This window comes from Equus asinus, chromosome 12 (assembly GCF_041296235.1).
Source record: "Equus asinus isolate D_3611 breed Donkey chromosome 12, EquAss-T2T_v2, whole genome shotgun sequence".
NCBI lineage: Eukaryota > Metazoa > Chordata > Mammalia > Perissodactyla > Equidae > Equus > Equus asinus.
Window position 1 is genome coordinate 21,274,433 of NC_091801.1, and position 20,191 is coordinate 21,294,623.

Here is a 20,191-nt window from a genome sequence, read left to right on the forward strand (position 1 = left end):
TTCAGTTACCTGAGGTCAACCCCAGTCCCAAAATATTAAACGGGAAATTCCAGAAATAAACAATTCATATGTTTTAAATTGCACACCATTCTGAGTAGCATGATGAAATCTCCCATCATCCTGCTCCATCCTCCCTGGAATGTGAATCATCCCTTTGTCCAGCGTGTCCACATTGTATACACTACCCACCCGTTAAACCTTTAGTAGCCATCTCAGTTATCAGATCGACTGCCAAGGTATCTCAGAGCTTGTGTTCAAGTAATCCTTCTATTACTTAATAATGGCCCCAAAGCATAGGAGTAGTGATGCTGGCAATTTGGATATGCCAAAGAGAAGCCATAAAGTGCTTCCTTTAAGTGAAAAGGTGAAAGTTCTTGACTTAATAAGGAAAAAAAATTGTATGCTGAGTTTGCTAAGATCTACAACAACTTTTGTCACAATATAGTGTTATAATTGTTCTATTTTATTATGAGCAATTGTGGTTAATCTCTTACTGTGCCTAATTTATAAATTAAACTTATCATAGGTATGTATGTATAGGGAAAAACAGGGAATGCACATAGGGTAAATATATATATATTATAAATAAATAAATAAATGAATAAATATATATATATATATATATATATAGGATACTATCCACAAATTCAGGCATCCACTGGGGGTCTTGGAAGGTGTCCTCTGCACATAAGGGGAGACCACTGTATTAAAGAGAATGTTCAAATGGGCTTGCCAATTCTCAACTTGACATTCCCCAAATTCCATCCTTATATTAAAGCAGATTATCAAAAAGAAAATTACTTAGCCTTAAGTTATAATTTTATGTTGCCATCTAAGCTTTTATAGGTCAAAAGAAGAAGGAATTTTTTGAAAAGTGTTTGTGGCTTTTGCAAAATTGCAATGAGAAAAGTTTTCTTCCTGTTATGCAAAGTACTTCAGAGAAAGACACACCTAATAAAACTGTCTCTTTAATTTAGTTCAGGAAAAGGTTGCTCTCTACAAATTAATGTATATATTTTCTTTGATCAGACAATGAGAGCCATACGCCTCAAGCGTTGCCCTATGTGCCTTCACTATAAAGAAACCATGATGTAATTCAGGAAATGTGCCAGTGCTGGGCATAGTAAATGCTCCATTACAGTTAGCTCCTATTATTAGCTATTATCAATAATTATAATCTTAAGCGCCAGGTGACATTTCCTTCATCTGGTGCTATAGATGGTCTCTGTTCTAATTTTGCACTAAATTATCCTGTTTTGTATTATTCAATTTTACAAGCCACCTCAAAATAGGCAAAATAAAAGTTCAAATTAAAAATTTTAAAATGAGTAGGAATTCAACACCATATTTGTGATTACAATAATGACTGAGGAGTTTATTTTAAACTTAGAAATTAGAGCTGATGACAGAAGTATAAATTTAGACTGTAATTAAGAAGCATGTTAATTTTTCTACCACAATGAGAATATTTGCCCAAATTCAGTATGTAACTACAATTTTTGATTTATAGTTAGACATAGTAAACTTCAGTGGGTCAAATTAATTGGGAGTTGTAGAGAAAGGCTAATATAATGAATGAAGAGTTTAAACTATAGAATATATAAATAATGCAGTTGTGTCATTTTAAAAAACATGAAAGCAGAAGCCTAGTATCATCTCCAAATAGGAGGTGACAACAGGCTGAATGAAGGTCATGGCCCTGGGGGAAGGGCGGAGTGCCGAAGAGAGTTTCAGTCAACTGAGTAGAGTGCACGGGGCGGGAGGCTGAGTGTCCTTGCTTTGAACTCTAGGAGGCAAGTGCGGGAAGACGCAGTTGCACAGGCTCGTTGGAGCAGAGATGGAGGCATTTCCAAATTTCTAGAGTGAGCAAGTCTCTAAGCTGGAAATGCAAACTTTTTGAGACTTTATATAAATTCTTAATAATTTTGCTCCCATTTCAGTCACTGCAAATAGTCCTGAAATCACCGGTTATTGAAGCAGGAAGGAACCCCATGGACCACACAGTCAGAACTTTCATCTGCAGCTGAGGAAACCGCAGCTCAGAAAGGTTACCCAAGGCCACACAGCTGGTCGGTTAAACAGCCAATACTTAATATCAGGGTATCTAATTCCCAGTTCAGCACTCTGTGTCCTGCTGTCCTCCTATGATAGTCTGATCAAATGTCCCTATGTGTCTAGGATTATCCTGGTTTTAAAATTGAAAATCTCATTTCCCAGGAAACCCCTCAGTTCTGGGAAAACCAGGATGTTTGATCTCCCTAACAGAGATATGAATTATTGTTCATATTCCCATAATCTTCAAAAAAGTCGATTTCATGGCTCATTATGGCAAAACTTCACATGCAATAGATTGGCCAAGACGGCTCCAGAATGAAGAGTAGCCTTAACATTAAGGAGTGATGTCTTTGTGTCATCAGAGCAGAAGGGAGGAGTAAGGACCTCTTCATTTTCCAATCTCACTTGTGACTGGAATACCTGCCATTAGTCCCAGGTTGTGTCACCAGCCCGCCATCTACAATCATATTAGAGCTACCAGATCACTGGTAAAATTTGCAGAGGGTCTTCTTTTCCCAACACCAGTTACAATCTAGAACAATATTCCAAAACGTAAAGACAAAGTAGGGTTTGATACCAGCCAATTTTTCTCCTTTTTCTTACTCCAATGTGAACTGGCCTAGAAAGCATCAAGCAAACAGACATACAAACGTTAGAGAAATTAAATTAAACTATCTACTTCTCTCTAAAGTCACCTGGAAGCAAAATGTAAGTCTTCTTGAACATTCCACCTGGAGAAAAATGGAACGTAAACTGCAAGGTCATTTTCCTCTCCTTGGAGGACAAGGCACAGACAACATCTAGAAGAGAAGGCCCGTATCACCCAGCAGCAAGAGCCCCCAGAGCAAAGGACTGTGACTTCCACCCTGGAGCGAGGTTCTTCCCGGCCGCTCAGCTTTGGTCTGGCCCTGTCCTTCCTTGCGAGTCATGCTGGCACACACTGTCCAGGGCCTCCCAGCCTCCTCTACGGCACAGTCACTGCATCCGTCAGAGATGCAGCCCCGAGCACCACATCCTAGGCAACTCCGAGGATCTGATCGTCCACTTCCAACCCTGGTGTGAAGGGTTTCAGGGATTTTAATTTCAGATTAATCTGCCCTGATTTTGTGAAAAAGAAATGCCTACCGAGAAAATAGTAAAGGGAACAGCATGCTGTTCTTGCCCCCTGACTCAGCATCTCATATGAAAACCTTCCTCCTCCTTTGGGGAAATGGATAGGTTGTTTTGTCTTTGCCCTTTCTTCCCCTTGGTTTTGTTTTGATGGCGCTTGTGAAAGAATATTTTTTGAACCCATCCCATTCACACTAAAGAAACCACAATATCTTACTTTTTACCTTACTTTTTTACTTTTTAAAAAAACTCCTTCCTTTACTTAGCCTACATGGAGCTAAAGGGTATGGAATCAAGCCTTTTATATAAAAGTTGCTTTTCTTAGAAAAGTTCGTGGTTCCTGGCAATGTGTCAGTAAAGGTGCAGCACGTTATGTAGCTTCCTTTAAATTTCCTCTTCTGAAAGTCAGTGGGAGCCTGCAAACACCAAAGGTGTGGATGAGCCTGGCTCGAAATAACATAAATTATAGCTAATGCACTTTCTGTGCATTGGAAAGATAAAATTATAATTTCAATTGGAAGCAGCCTCTGGCTCCATACCGCCAGATCACAGTGCATCTCCAATTTGAACACTCGCACCTCTGAGGCCTCTTGATTGAATCAGAGCCCCAGAGGCTGCCTGCCTTCCTCCACTTTTGCAGATTGGCTTTTCCACTGAGCACATAATGTGATACACCAACATATTCTCACTCCTCTTGGGTTAGTTTTGTGTTGGTGTGGTTGGGTTTTTTGTTTTATTTTGTTTTGTTTTAGGAAGTCTCTCTGGAAAGAATGCTGGACTTAAAATTTGAAGACTTGCATTTGAACCTCAGTTTTACCACTAAGTGCCCTGAACTTGAGCAATTTCCCGGGCCTCTGCATGTCAGTTTCCCGCCTAGAAGATGGCAATAGCGACACAACTATGGTTTATGGGAGAATTGGCACAGCACAGGTGAAAACGCTGACACACAGTAGGTGCTCCAGCATTGACGTGATGCTACAGAGGAACAATCATCTGAATATCAAATATTTTTTGTGCCTGTCACCATAATAGGTAGGTGGAGAAGGGCTCAAAAACAAAACTTTGACCTTAAGTAGATTGCAATCTTGTAATAGCTACCATTTATCAAGCACCTACTATGTGCCACATGTTAAGAATTTTAACATGCATTCTCTAACTTAATTCTCATAACAACTCTAAGAGGCAAATACTATTATAGCCATTTGGCAGATGAGAAAAATGAAGCTTAGCAAAGTTAAATAGACATCCCAAAGTCACACAGCTAATCAATGGCAGTTCTGGGACTAGAACAGAGCTTCATCTGTCTTCACACTTTCCTCCAGTGCAAGCTGAGGATGCCTTAAACACATGCACACACACTCACAGACCTAATCATATTCCAGAATGTTCTCCACTCTCATTCAGGACTCAGCGGGTTAAAGAGAAGATGACAAAATAGCATAAACAGCTGGTTCCAAGGTGCTAGTTGCTGTTCTGTGATACCATTTTGTTTGTGCTCTGCAGCTGTACCAGAAAGTTTTTGTTCTCTGAAGAAAATACTGAACTGAGAAGATAATTGGTATTCAAGACACACATGCTTTCTACCAGCAAATGAGAAGAAAGCACAGCAGTATTCTTGAAGGATGCTGATTTTTCTGTGTTTTGCAATTCTGCATTTTCAAAACTGACATCTGTTTTGTGAGTGACTAAAAACTCTGCAGGAAGAATTTGTAAAAGGAAATAAAACTGTATTTCTGAGCATTTTACTCCTTACTGCCTTCAAACAATATTTGTTTAGTTGATCCATTTTCACAAAAACATTGTCAATGCAGAAGCTTTCCTATTTTCTGCCCACATTTCTGACAGGTTTGAAATGATGTTCCAGTGGCAAATATTTTAAAAGTTTCTTTTAGCACTTTTTTCCCATGTATCAAATCATCCTTTCTTTTGCGCATTCAAAAGAGATTGTGCCTTCTAGGAGTATAAATGAATATAATGCATCGCATTTATATCATGCGTTTTTTAGGAGGAACTCAAAAGTATTTTACTGTCTTCACTTTTCCAGGCTGTTTATTTTTTGCTGGTGCATCCACAAATACAAAGTTTAAGGGAGCCATTTCTTATTCATTCCCATCTCTTTGATTTATCACCTCCCATTCCGTAAATTTGCAGCCTCTACTTCACACGAATAAAAAGAAGCAGTAACTCATGTAGTTTGTCAGCCAAATTCCAGTTTTAGAGAAGAATGAATGTTAACTAAGGTCATCTGAGGAGGTCCCCACAGCAAACGGTGCAGTGTCAGGTTAAACTTCCAACCTCCCAAATCTGTACGTGGCCACTCTGCAAGAATCACCTTCCTAACCCCAAAACATGACAGCTTCCAAGTCAGAACTGACAGAATCGGCATCCTTCAAGGCGAGCAGGTGCTCATGGACCACAGGTGTGAGTCTTTCTCCTCCTGCCTTTGCCCAAAATTTATGGAGCCATACATCATAGAGAAATGAAATATAAATGAATCTTTGGGAACTTTCACAAGGCAGAAATCTCCCGAGTTGTCCTGACGATTTAGTTGTCATTTATCTAGTCTCATAATTCACAAGCCATAAACCCTGTTTGTTCAATGCTTCTTTCTCAAAGTACATATACGGCATTTTTGTTGTGATATCTTAGTCATACACACTTCAGCTTCCTTTGGATTTTAGAGATTGACTAGCCAAGCACACCTGCCTCGGTGTTTTCTTCCCTGCATAATCTGTCCAGCCCTTTGATATCCATTGACTTCATGTCTCCTCTTTGGGAATACTTAGGCAGAAAGTCAGACTGCTTCACATGTTGGATGGCCCTATGGTTACAAGCCTGGAGACACCAAAGCTACAGACAAGGCTGTCAAGGAAAAAATAATATACATCATGCTTGGAGTCAAAGTTCTCCCCAGCAAAGGATAAACGGAAGGCTATCACTAAATGCTGCTCACAGATATAGAAATTTATATACAAATAATAAAAGTAGCATATTTGTCAGGAAACTCATAGGAAGAATAGGAGTTTCACCATGCCTGATCCGTGATCGGTGATCTCTTGGATTAGGCATCACTTTCTAGCTTTTGAATAGTTCCTGATGTCCCTAGTGAGCCCCTTCACATGACAAGGTAGACTTCACCAGCTCCCCATCACGAAGACATGCCTCCTCACAGAGTTGCTCTGCTGGAGAGACCCCTGAAACTGGAAGCTCTGGTGTAACCTGAAGGACAGGTCCCACCTGTCCAAAGAAGGGCTGGGTTGTGGGTCCCAGATTCATATAAGTCACAGTGAAGCATGGGAGAAGCTAAAATGGGCACAGCACATGTCACTTCATGCATAGCTGCCTCCTTTAGACAAGATACTCTGGCCCATTTAGACAAATTCATGATTTTGAATATTTTCATTTGTTCTTTTTTGCTTCCCACTATTTACACCCTATTTCTTCCATTTTGTATAATAAAATTATTTTCTGGATGTTCCCAGAGTTTCACTTACTTCCCTCCAAAGACTGTCTACTTATGCTTCCATAATTATATATTGCCACTCTTTTCAATTTACTCATCTTTTTTTCATCTGCAGTTCTTATTGTGAACTTGGACTCTTCTGTAGCATTCCTACTTGAACATTGACTGTGACTGGCATGGTCTCTCCTCACCTTTCTAAATTATATTGGATCCTCAAGGTCCATTTCAAACCCCAAATCCCTCACTTACCTGTCTGACATACTAACTGATGCTGACCCCTTCACTTGGGAAATGTCCACAGCATCATAGTATGAACCACAATGTGTGAGTTTCAACTAGACGTGTTACATTGCCCCAACTAGAAACCTATGACCTTCCGTTAGGAGTAAGCACAGAATTAAGCCCAACATAGGCATTCAATAAACACTTGTCAGATTAAACACAGGTGGCCATAGAAAAATTAGAAATGTAGATATGCTCAAGAAACTTTCATTTATTCATATATTTATCCAACAATGTTTATGAAGCACCTAAACTCCTGTGGTAGGCATAGGGAAAACAAAGACACATATGTCATAATCATGGTTGTCTAAAAATCTAGTGAGAAGAATACAAATAAGAACAAAGAAGTGCTTAATGTGCCTCTACTTTCTGTATAGAAATAATTACAAGGAATGTATGAGCACAATGGACAGAGTGGTCACTTGTATCCTGATTTAGGATTAACTTCTTCAAGAAAGCGATGTTTTGGTTGGGTTTTAAAAAAATGGATAAGATGGAGAAGAAAAAGGAAGAATGTTCTGGATAAAGGGAGCAGTTTGAATAAAGTCAGGATGAAAGATTAACAATCTGCAAAGATACTAATTCAGCAAGGTTGAGATAGGGTCTAGGAATTATCTTCTTTAACAAGCATCCCTGGATAATTCTGATGTAGATGGAGTCAGAACCATACTTTGAGAAACATCATTCCACATTTAATTCTTTAAGGACTTGCCCAGAAACATGATAGTGGATAAAATGCCTCATTTGGCTTGGTGAGAGAGAAGATCCATTCTTGCATGGACAGGTCTTTCCTCCATACCCCTACCCGAGTGAACTGTCCAAACTATGAGTGTGGTCGTATTGCCTCTCAGTTTATAACCCTTCAGTGACATCCTACTGCCCAGAGAAGAATGCCCAAGGTTTTGGTGGAGCATCTCTACCCTCACGTGAAGTGCCTTTCCTCCCTGGCCTTGCCTCTAATCTCACTGCTCAAATTCTACCTTACAATTATATTGAACTCTCTGCCTTCTGCTGCTTCGGGTAATTGTTATAACACTCCTAAAACATATAGAAGGTATATAGAAAAGGTTTTCTGCTGAGGATATCCAATTAAATAAGGTTATTGTTCTTATAGAAACATAGGATCAATTTAAGTGTTAAGAGTGAAATACCAAAGCACTTTCTTCTTGTCTATGGAATGTTAAATTGTCTCATAAATATCAAACCAAGAAAGTTCAAAATTCTGAGAGAATGTTAAAAGATAGCTCATGAAATGATAAGGAGAATACAAAGCAAAAAGCATTCTATTCTTCCACCCCTAATAAATATATGTACACACACATATATGCCCACACACACACAGACACTCACAGGCACACACACACACACACACAGATGTCTCATACCACTGGAGGGCATCCTGGAATCTGTGCATTACGAAAATATTCAGTGATAAAGACATTTTCTTCCTGGCACATTAGAGAGAGAAACTGAGACCAGACAGCTAGTAAGATAAGACACACTCTCCCTTCAGGAGCACATGCTGCTTTGGCAAACACAAATATCACTCACTCACACACATGTACTCAAGCCTGTGCATAATTCTCTTGACAACTCCAACTTACAACATTAGCATATGAATGCCGAGGCTTACAGTGATATTCACCCACCAAATGGAGTTTATAATATCAATGCAATGAAAAGTATCTGAAAGATTACTCTTCACTCTCAATGGAGTTTGTCAGAGCCTATATGTAAAATATATGTAGTATCTGTATAGAATCTGGTGTAAATGAATTCTTTCCACATGCTCCCGTGGAGAAAAGCTGAGATGGTTAGGACAATACTAAACTCATACTTCCTTCCTAAACAACGCATACAATAAATGGCTCCAATTTCCCAGCTTTATGCATGTGTATCTTCCCCCGTTTCCAATATTTCACATGTATTAGGCCAAATGTGATATTTTTCAAGGTCTCTCTCTCTTCATTTTATTTTTATTAGTTGTCCTTTCTCTAGCTGCCAAGAATTATTCACCACTCCAGGAGGAAGATTTTACAATCGTGTCCATAATCTGCTCAAACGAAAATCAGGAATTATTAGCATAGGTGACATGTCTTTCCCAGTAGATTATAAACTCCATAAAGGGAAGGACATTGACTTGCTCATCTTTAAACTCATGCCATCTTTTAAGTCATGTGCCTAAAAATGCAACAATTTATCATCCCACGTGATTCTGCAGGTTAGCTGGGCAGGTCATCCTTGCCTTCACCTGGGCTCACTCATCTGGCTCCATTCATCTAGAATGGCTGGTCATGCTGGAAGTTTCTGGCTTCACTCACAGGTCAGGTCTGCCAGTGGGTGCTGGCTGTCAGCTAGGCTTCCTTTGTCCTCTTCCACATGGCCTTTCATGCCCCAGTTAGCTAGACGGGCTTCCTTACATACTGTCTCAGCATGAAGCAGTGAGGCCTTTCACAGGCTTTCCTCAAGGTCACACAGCATCACTTCCATCAAGTTTTATTGGTCAAAGTAAGTCAGAGGGCTAATTCAGGTACAGATGGGGAGAAATAGATGCCTCCTTGTGATGGGAGAATTGGCAAAGTCACCTGGCAAAGAAGCAGGCATCTAGGGATACGAGAAAGCTTTGTAGCCATCCTTGTAAACAATTTACCACACCAACAGAGGCCTAAAACACATACGGTAGTCAAAAATTATTATTGGAAGTTTAGTTCATTCATCCATTTATTCATCCACCCATTTGACAAACACTTATCAAGTGTCTAAAATGTAGCAAGTACTTGGTAAGCTCAGGAAACAGAGTGAGCAACAAGGTGGAACTAATTCCCAAACTTGCAGAGTTTATAAAGAGTAAATGAATGAATAAGTGAAAGAAAAGTGATAGGCAACTGGGTACCATTTGCAGAATTATGGCTTCAAATGCTAGGCCCCCCTCATAGTTAAAGACTTCTAAATTTAAAAATGCCTGAATCCTTTATTGGAAGCAGGGGACCCAAGTCAGAATACCATCAAGGGACTAAAGTCAGAGTTGAATTCCAAGAAGTTGGAGCCTGAATAGTGAATGTCTATTGAAGAGAACATATGCTACAGGAACCAAGGGGCCCTGCCCAGTTTTCAATGTAGGAAACTCCAAGACCACTTTATCAGTCAAGGCCTGGCAGAAAATGGAAAACAAATTCAGAAGGGAATTTGAAGAGAATTAATGAAGAGACTATACATTGTGGTAGGGCAAAATTAAAGGAAATACCAGGAGATAATCAGATATCCAAGGACAAGCGATATAAGGAAGACATTACCAAGGCCTGAAGCAACAAAAAGAGGAATTTTTTTTTTATTGGGTAGATATATTTTAAATGACCACTTAAAAAAAAGATTTTAGCAAAATCCTGAGAAATATATCTTGCAAATTTCTCTCAACTGCCAGAAATTTTTTGTTTGTGTATCTTAGGAGACTTAATTTTCATTCCCTCTACTTTATGGTTATATACGTACATTTGTCTCTCCCAGCAGATAGCGAGCATCTTGAAGTCAAAATACTTTAAAAAAAATTAATCTCTGCATCTCCACAAAGCTTAGGTTGTTAGGTGCTAATACTCAAGATACATTTACTTAAAGAAACATGATTAAAAAATGGCCCATCTTATCTTCACTTAATTATTTCCCTCTTTCAAAAAAAAGAATTTTCACCTTTTAAGGAAATGATTTTACCAAGACCAGATGAGAGCTAGCAATATGAAAGAGAGCACTCTTGGCAAGAGATAGAGCTGCGGAGGAAGCCACTGCCAGAAGCGCAATTCAAAAACACAGAAGTAGCAAAGTAACTCAACCTTCTTCCTCTTCTCGGCCTTTATCTCCTGCCTGCCTTTTATTGGTTTAATCCAACAAGAAACCAGAGGACGTGGAGTCCTCCACTTCTACCACATCCAATGTATTATGGGTCAGTCGTGATACCTCCAAACAAAATGGAGTACCATAAATGAAAGGAGTTGGAATTTGAGAGTTATGGAAGTGATAAATTTACTATAGAATGTGTGATTCTGAGATGCCTGAAGTCCCTCAGATTATGGATCTCCTGTAAGTCGTTGAAAATATAAAACTGGAGTTTAGGGAGATAAAATTGAGCTGAAGATAAATATTTGGAAATAATCAGCTTAAAACAGTTGTTAAAGACATATAAGTGTGTAAGATGGCCCGGACAAAATATGTAGAAAAACAAAAGAATAAAGTTAAAATTCCAGCTCTGACTTAGATGGGATGTATTAATAAAGGAAAGGTGGTAATAGAGAAAGGGCAATGAAAGAAGTTAGAAAAGAACCAGAAAAGAGTGAAATCTGGAAATTCAAGTGAAAAGAGTGTTTCAAGAAGTTAATCACCATTGTCAAATGTGATAGATCAACCGGAAAAGAAACAAAAGTCATTGGTGATCTACATAAGTACAAAATGATGTCCTCTAAGAGGATCCTGCAGCTAGTATTATTTGACTAAATAAAATTTATAGATTGTGTATCTGTAGATGACTCCATGTTGGATGGAATTACTAATAATTTAAAAGACAGCTCATAAAGTCAGTAAGTTTAAAAATGATCAGCTTAAATGTACATACATATATCCATACATATGAGATCGGTACAAGGCATACACATAGATACCAAACATAAATATGTAACTATGGGAAATAATCAGATAAAGTTGAGCAAAGAAGAAAAGTATTTGGAAAATATATCATTTTCAAATCAATGACTATTATTATCATAGCTATTGCTATCACATTCTATACTAAAGAGAATGATTTACTAGGATACCAACATATAACCCTAAAAAATAATTCTTTTACTATATATTGATCAATGTCTAGTACATACAAGGGAAAATAAAGTGGTTTAGGATCAGTTAACTGCTACTACTGTCTATGCAGATACTGCATCATGTCCTATATAGTACATGTAGGATATTTCAGATATTTCCTTCCCTCCAGTTGCTCACAATCTATTTTTTCCAAATTTTCAAAAGATTTCAAGTTTAATCGCTCTGACTTCTCTGAATTTTCCTCAAAATAACTTGTTCCTTGCAAACTTTCAGGGCTTGGAATTTTCTTTTCTGAATTTCGAAGACTATGAAAGGGAGAGTGAAGAGATAAAATAAATGAGAAAGAAAAGAGAAGATGCCACATAAATGTAATAATCATGTCGGATGGAGCCCCTTGTCCCTTGGAGACCAAAGCTTACTTAATCTTGACCCAAGCCCACTCTTCAGCTGTTGGAAGTCTGATTATTGCCCCATAATTCCTACCAATCTCCAAGGATTATACTGGAAGGCCCACTTGCATCATTCTTATCATCTGTCTTATTTTCTTCTATATATCCCTCTAGGCATGCAGCTCAGACCTTTCACCAGCTTCCACAAAAATCTACTCATTCCAAATACTTCATCAGTTTTAAAAGAATTTATTCAAGATACGTGGTTTTGGGTTGGGTTACATCACAGTCTCCTGCCATCATCTCCTACTTCTACTCTCTTGTTTCCTACCCCTGGAGCATATGCTGTACCACAGCCCTCACCCTTCAAGTTCCTCCAAGCAGAGTAGCTTTCCCTTTCCCTCTAAAAAAGGGATGACAGAGCCAGCCCCATGGTGTAGTGGTTAAATTGAGTGCACTTCACTTTGGCGGCGTGGGTTTGTGGGTTCGGATCCTGGACGCTGACCTACACCACCCATCAGCCATGCTGTGGTGGTGACCCACATATAAAGTGGAGGAAGTCTGGCACAGATGTTAGCTCAGGGCTAATATTTCTCAGCAAAAAATAAAAATTTTTTTAAAAGAGGGCTGGTGCTCAGATTCCACCAAACTTTCTTACACAAACTCATTGAGGCCCTTAGCAGAACCAAGGCCTAAAGACTAACATTATCCACTCTCTCTAGAAAGCAGATAAGGTAGATATAACATGTCCATCACATGTAGTCTTTCGCCATTTCAGTATACCAGACTTCTGTGGTTACCTAGCTCACTCCAGGTCAGATTCTGCTCCCTAAAATGTAACAAACCCCTAGAGTTAAAATCTAGCAAAAAAGAAGTTAGTCTTTATGAAAAGCATTAGACATATTCTCCTCATGTATCTTATATAAACATTCCAATGCAATTTCTCCGAGAAAGTATACCTAAGCTACCAGAAAATGTTGGAAATCTGGAAAGGGAAATTAAAAGGCCATGTGCTTCTTAAATTTATTTCCTGAACCCTCAAGTATGTAAATGAGGCAAGAAGTGAAAAACAGCAGGTCAGGTTCCCACTTCTTCTATTGAAATGTTATCACAATTTAACATACTAGAAAGAGGGCATGCTTGTGATATGCTAATGACTTCAAACTGGGAAATATGTGAGTTTCTAGACTTTGAGAAAACCTCATTAAGCCGTTAGCCTAAGAAAAAGTTCATTTTGGTCTCTCATGTAAACTAGATCCTTTCTCATCCTTGCCCATGCCCTGTTCTTTATACCTGCCTAGAACTCTCCCTACAGTTTGGTCTTATTTTCTCCTGTAAGCTAAGCTTTATACTCGCTTCCTCATGGTGCATTTTTTTAATCTTTGTCTTTTGAAAGTGGGAGAACTGATCTCCATAGTCACCTTTAGTTGTCTATACTTTGACACTCTACCTATTAAGATTTTAATGGTTTGGGGAACTCTGATACAAGATATGATTTTGAAAAGACTTTTATTGAAGTAGGAATTGCTGCCTTAGCCACATTTGTTTAATGTCCCATTATTATGGGAAAGAGCGATATTACCACCAGCTAATAAGTATCTATTTGGGCAAAGCCCTGCCCTGTTTTTTGAAGCCCTAATCCCTTAGCTTTCTGGAAATGAGGAGCACATTTCTTCTAATCTTTCATCGCATCCTCAGTTGAATCCTCTTCTTCTTTCTAAACATTGTGTTCCTAAGATTGCAACCATGGATAAGTGGGCTTCTCACTCTATGCTCTGTCCTTCTATAATCTATCAAAATTGTATGTGGGTGTTGTGTGTGTGTGATAAAGTCTAAAACTCAAGAGAAGTGAAGGGTTTGAGACATAAATTTGAGAAGAGTCAATTTAAAGAATTGAAGTTAAATAGAGTATGCTTCCTCTAACAAAAGAAGAATTATACTAGAAAAAAAGCATAATTAGAAAATTCTCAAAAATATGAAAACATTAAAACATGTTTAAATAAACCAAGAGTCAAAGGAAAAAGAGACAAATTCCTTGAAAATGCAACTTACTAGAACTGTCAGCACAAAGGGGGATGGGGAAATCTGAATAGTACTGTTCTTATTTAAGAAATCAAATCTGTAATTTAAAACCTTTCTACAAAGAATATTCCAAACCTAGAAGGATTAATTGTTGCAATATCTAAGGCAAAAAAAGCACCAATCATACACTGCTCCAGAAAACAAATAATGAGGAAACACTATCCACTACATTTTATGAGGCCCACATAAATTTGATACCATAATTCATCACAGACATTAAAAGAAAGGAATATCATAAGAAAATATCTCTTCTGAACACATGTATAAAAGTCATTTATATTAGCAAACAAACTGCAGCAATATATAAAAAAGATAACATATCATGGCAAAGTGGGGTTTATACCAAGAATGCAAACTTAGTTCAACATGACATCACAAAATTAATCACTAAAAATCAGCATCACAACAGAATAAAGAAGAAATATTAATTGTTGTTCTCAAAATATGTATTAAAAACATTTGACAACATTAAATTTCCCAATAATTATATTAAATTTAAAAATTGAATTGAATGAAATCAAAAGATGTCTTAGCAACTAGTGATAATATAATAATATAATGTGAAAAGTACATTTCCAAAAAACCAAAGATCATAATAATGATGAAATGTTGAAAGCATTATCTATACAATCAAAAATGAGACAATGATATCTTCTACCACTTCAGTTCAATTATTTGCTGGAGGAATTAACTAGTGTAATATGAAAAGAAGAATAAATATACGTATAAGAATTTAAAAAGAGGTAATAAAACACTAATTGTTCAAGACAAAATTATAATATATGTAGAATATCCAAAAGAATATACAGGTAAACTGTAATAATTAATAAGTAAATTTAACGAGGTCACTGGCTAGAAGTTCAATAAATGAAATTCAATTGTATTTTTAAATATTAATAACACAAAATTAAATTTTAAAAGTGATATCACTTACATTGGCACCAAAAATATCAAATATCTAGCAATAATTTTAATAAAAGGCATGTAAAACATCCACTCAGGAAACTATGAAACATTACTGAGATAAATTTTAAAAGAGCCAATTAATGGCAGAACATACACAAATTAGAAACCTCACTATGGTAGAAAGGCCAATTTCCTCAAATTGATCCACAGATGTCATGCAACCCCAGTCAAAATCACAGAATTTTTGTGTGGAAATTGACAAGCTGATCCAAAATCTATCTGCAAACCCAAAGGGGTAACAATAGCAAAAATAATCCTGAATAAGAACAAAGTTAGAGAACTTATCATATATTAAGGTGCATTATAAAGCTGCAGTAACTAAAATATTTGTGGTTATGGCACAAAGACAAATAGACTAATAGAAAACATAGAATCATATCCACATAGATATAATCACTTGATTCATAATAAGTTACCACAACAACACAGTGAGGAAAATGTCTTTTCAATAAATGGTGCTATATCAATTTGATATTCATATGGGCACAGAATGAAGCTTAGTGTTATCTCATAGCCTACATAAAATTCAATTCCAGGTTAGTAGTCTTAAATATGAAAGGTAATATGAAAAATTTCTAGAAGACAACATAGGATATTATCTTTATAACATTGGGGTAGGCAAAAGTTTCTCAAACAGGATACAAAAAAATTAACCCCATATTGATAAATTTTACTTTTTTATTAAGAAATTTATTCAATAATTATCACCATGAAGAGTAAAAAAAGGTAAGATACAGTGTGAGGAAAGATAATTGCACTACACATATCAAAGAACTTATACCAAGAATATATAAAATATTCCTACAAATAAACTTAGAAAAGAGGCAACATAATTTTTTTAGACTGGAAAGACTATAACAGTCATTTTATAAAAGAGGATATACAAGTGTCTCAGTCTTGTTAACAATCAAGAAAATTAAAACTACATGAGATATTAGCAAAAATGGCAGAGTAAGGATCTGTAAAAATTATAAAGCAATGAGAACAATGGGAAAAATGTTAGAATTAACTTTTTCAGGACTCTGGAGATTAAGAAAAGGCTTGCAACAAACCAAATCTTTATTCAAGAATAATATCTGTATCTTAATAAAGACAGTGAGTTTTGTTATGTGTTAACTGTCCTATCTCCACACATCCTGCTCTGCTCTGTGGTAATCTTGAAAACCTATAGCCTACAATCACGGTGAAAACTAGTAGTCAAGTAGCTTTGTGAGGAAGCAGAACAAGTTTTTAGGTCCTACAAAATCCCATGCTCAGAGAATTGTCATTATTTGACATCTCTAGTGGTTTACTGGGAGACTCCTCTACAAAGCTGTCTTTATTTGACCAGATTTGAACAGCCCTCTCACAGGGGGCATTTTCTAAAAATAATCAGAGGCAGTTAAACATTATGAGTACTTAGGAGGTGAATAAAACATGGGATAAACAATAGGATAACCAAAAGGTTAAAATGGAAATCTCAGACATTAGATGCTCATAGGGAACTGTGAAAAATTCCAACAGATTCCTGGGAATCTGGAAGGCTACATGAACACATGAGCTTTGAACATTCCCTGAACCATATGCATGCCCAGAGAGTCCTAAGCTATCACCTCTGGCTAATCTTGTGTCTCTGTATAAGCAAGAAGTGAAGACTAAGGGAGAGTTGCAGACTTCATGGCTGAGTTTTGAGGGCATGTTTCAACATTCACACACAAAGCTCTTTGGCAAAGACTGGGAGATATATTGATTTCAGGCAGTTAAAGAAATCTGTCCAACCATTAGCTGACCAGTAAGCTAACTGAGCAGAGACTTCAGGGACTACACACAACAAAGAACACAAACTATACGTATCAGTCCAAATAAGTCACTAAACAACAAATAGCAGCAATAGTAACAACAACAGCAAATAGCCACAAAAATAAACCCTGGGGAGGGAGAGAATTTGATTTCCAGAGTTGCCACACTATTATTTTAAATATACAGGGGCTGGCCCCATGGCTGAGTGGTTAAGTTCACATACTCCACTGCAGTGGTCCAGGGTTCACTGGTTCAGATCCTGGGCACAGACCGATGCTCTGTTCATCAAGACATGATGTGGCAGCATCCCACAGAGCAGAACTAGAATGACTTACAACGATATACAACTATGTACTGGGGCTTTGGGGAGGAAAAAAAAGAGGAAGATTGGCAACAGATTTTAGCTCAGGGCCAATCTTTCTCACCAAAAAAGAAGAAGAAGAAGAAGAAGCATAAACTTTTTTTAGAAAAAGAAAAATATCCAGTTCTAAATAATTAATTATGGTATACAAATAAACAAGAAAATATGTAAGAGAAAAGTGTCAATAGAAACTTCCCCTGAGAAGACCAGATGTTGGACTTATTAGACAAAGACTTTAAATCAGATACATTAAACATTTTCAAATAACTAAAGGAAACTATGTCTAAACAGCAAAAGGAAATTATAAGGATGATATATCACCAAATGGAAATATTAATAAAGAGCTAGAAATAAATTTTTTTAAATAACCAAATAGAAATTATGGAGTTGAACAGTACAATAATCAAAATGAAAAATTCACTAGAGGGGTTCAACAACAGTTTTGAGAAGCAAAAGAAAGAATCAGTGAACTTGAAGATAGGTTAATTAAGACTGTCCAGTCTGAAGAACAGAAGGAAAAAAGAAGGAAGAAAAACTAATGGTCTCAGATACCTAAAGTGCATCATCAAGCATATCAACAAATTCTTAGGGGGAGTGACAGAAGGAGAGGAGAGAGAGAAAGAATAGAAAGGATATTTGAAGAAATAAAGGCCTCAAACTGCCTAAAATTGAGATATATATATATATATATATACAACTCTACACATCCAAAAAGCTCAACAAACTCCAAGTAGGATAAACACAAACAAATCAACACCTAGACACATCATAATCAAACTACTGGAAAGCAAACACAAAGAATCTTGAAAGCAGCAAGAGAGAAGTGATGATTCATCACATAGAAGGGATCCTCAATAAAGTTAACAGCTGATAGCTCATGAGAAGCCATGGAGGCTATGTGTGTGACATATTCAAGTGCTAAAAGGGAAAGACTGTCAACCAAGAATTTTATATCTAGCAAAGCTATATTTCAAAAGTGACAGAGGAATTTAAATTTTCTCAGATAAATAAAAACTGAAATAAGTCATCACTAGCAGACCTTCCATATAAGAAATTGTAAAGAGAGTCCTTTGGGCCGAAATTAAAAGAGACTAAAGAATAATTCAAATCAACATGAAGAAATAAAGCACACGAATAAAGATATCTGGGGAGATGTAAGAGTAGGTATAAATTTAATGTTGCAATGTTTTTTCTGCTTTCTGATTCAAAGGCAACTGCACAAAGCAATACTATAAATCTTTGTTGATAGGCACACAATGTATAAAAATGAAATTTATGACAATAACAACATAAAGTTGGGAACAAACATATAGAAGAGCAAATTTGTATACTGTTAAAACTAAGTTGGTATTAATCCAAACTAGATTGTTAGAAATTAAGACGTCAGTTGTAATCTCCAGGGAAACCACTAAGAAAATAACTCTAAAATAGTAAAAGAAATGACAAAGGAATTAAAGTGGTAGACTAGAAAATATCTATTTAACACAAAAAAAAGATAGTAATGAAGGAATTAAGGAAAAACAAAAAAGATATGACATAGAATTCAAATAGCAAAACAGCAGGATTCCTTCCTCATCAGTAACTACTTTAAATATAAATGGATTAAATTTTCCAATCAAAATGAAGAGATTGGCAGAATGGATATTTAAACAATGATCCAACTATATGCTGTCTGTCTATAAGAGACTTGCTTTAGATTTAAAGATTCAAATAGAGTGAAAGTGAAAGGATGAAAAAAGATATTCTATCCAAACAGTAAACCAAAAGAGAGTTAGAGTGGCTCTATTAATATTAGACAAAATATATTTTATGAAAAAAATTGTTAGGAGACAAAGAAGAACATTATATAATGATAAAAGGTCAACCTATTAAGAATATGTGACAATTATAAATGAATATGCACCTAACAACAAATCACCAAATTACATGTAGTAAAAACTAATATAATTGAAGGGAGAAATAGACAAATAATAAGGGATATTAATATCCCACTTTTAATAATGGATAGAATAACTAGACAGAGGATCAACAATGAAATAAAATACCTAACAACACTTTAAATCAGTTTGGCCTAATAATCATCTATAGAACAACCCACCCAATGACATCAGAACACACATTCTTCTCAAGTGCACATGGAGCATATTCCAGGATAGACCATACTTTAGACCAATAAATAAGTCTGAATAAATTTAAAAGGATTGGAGATATCCAAAGTATGTCTGTGACCACAATGGAATAAAATTAAAAATCAAAAACAGTAGGAAATTTGGGAAATTCACAAATATTTGAATATTAAACACCATACTCCTAAACAAGCAATGAATCAAAGAAGAAATCATAAGGAAAGTTAGAAAATAGTTTGAGAGGAACAAAAACAAAAAAAGCAGCATGCCAAAAATTTGTGGTGTGTAAGTGAAGTAGTGATTAAAGGGAAATTTACAGCTGTAGATGTCTATATTTTTTAAAAAGAAGATCTCAAGTCAATAACCACATTTTCACCTAAAGAAACTAGAAAAAGCAGAGCAAATTAAATGCACATCAAGCAAAAGAAATAAAATAATAGAGTGAAATCTAATGCAATAGATAACATGGATATAGTTGAGACAATTAATAAAACCAAAAGTTTACACTTTAAAAGAATAAGCAAACTTATTATAACATTAAATAAGTTGATCAAGAAAAAAAGAAAGAAGATGAAAATAAATAAAATCATGAAGGAAAGAAGGGACATTAGTACCAACTGCAGAAATAGACAGAATTATATGGTACTATTATGAACAATTGTATGACAACAAATTAGATAACATAGGTAAAATGTCAATAACTCTAGACAGATACAAACTACTGAAATTTAAACAAAAATAGAAAATGTGAATAGACCTGTAACAAGTAAAGGTT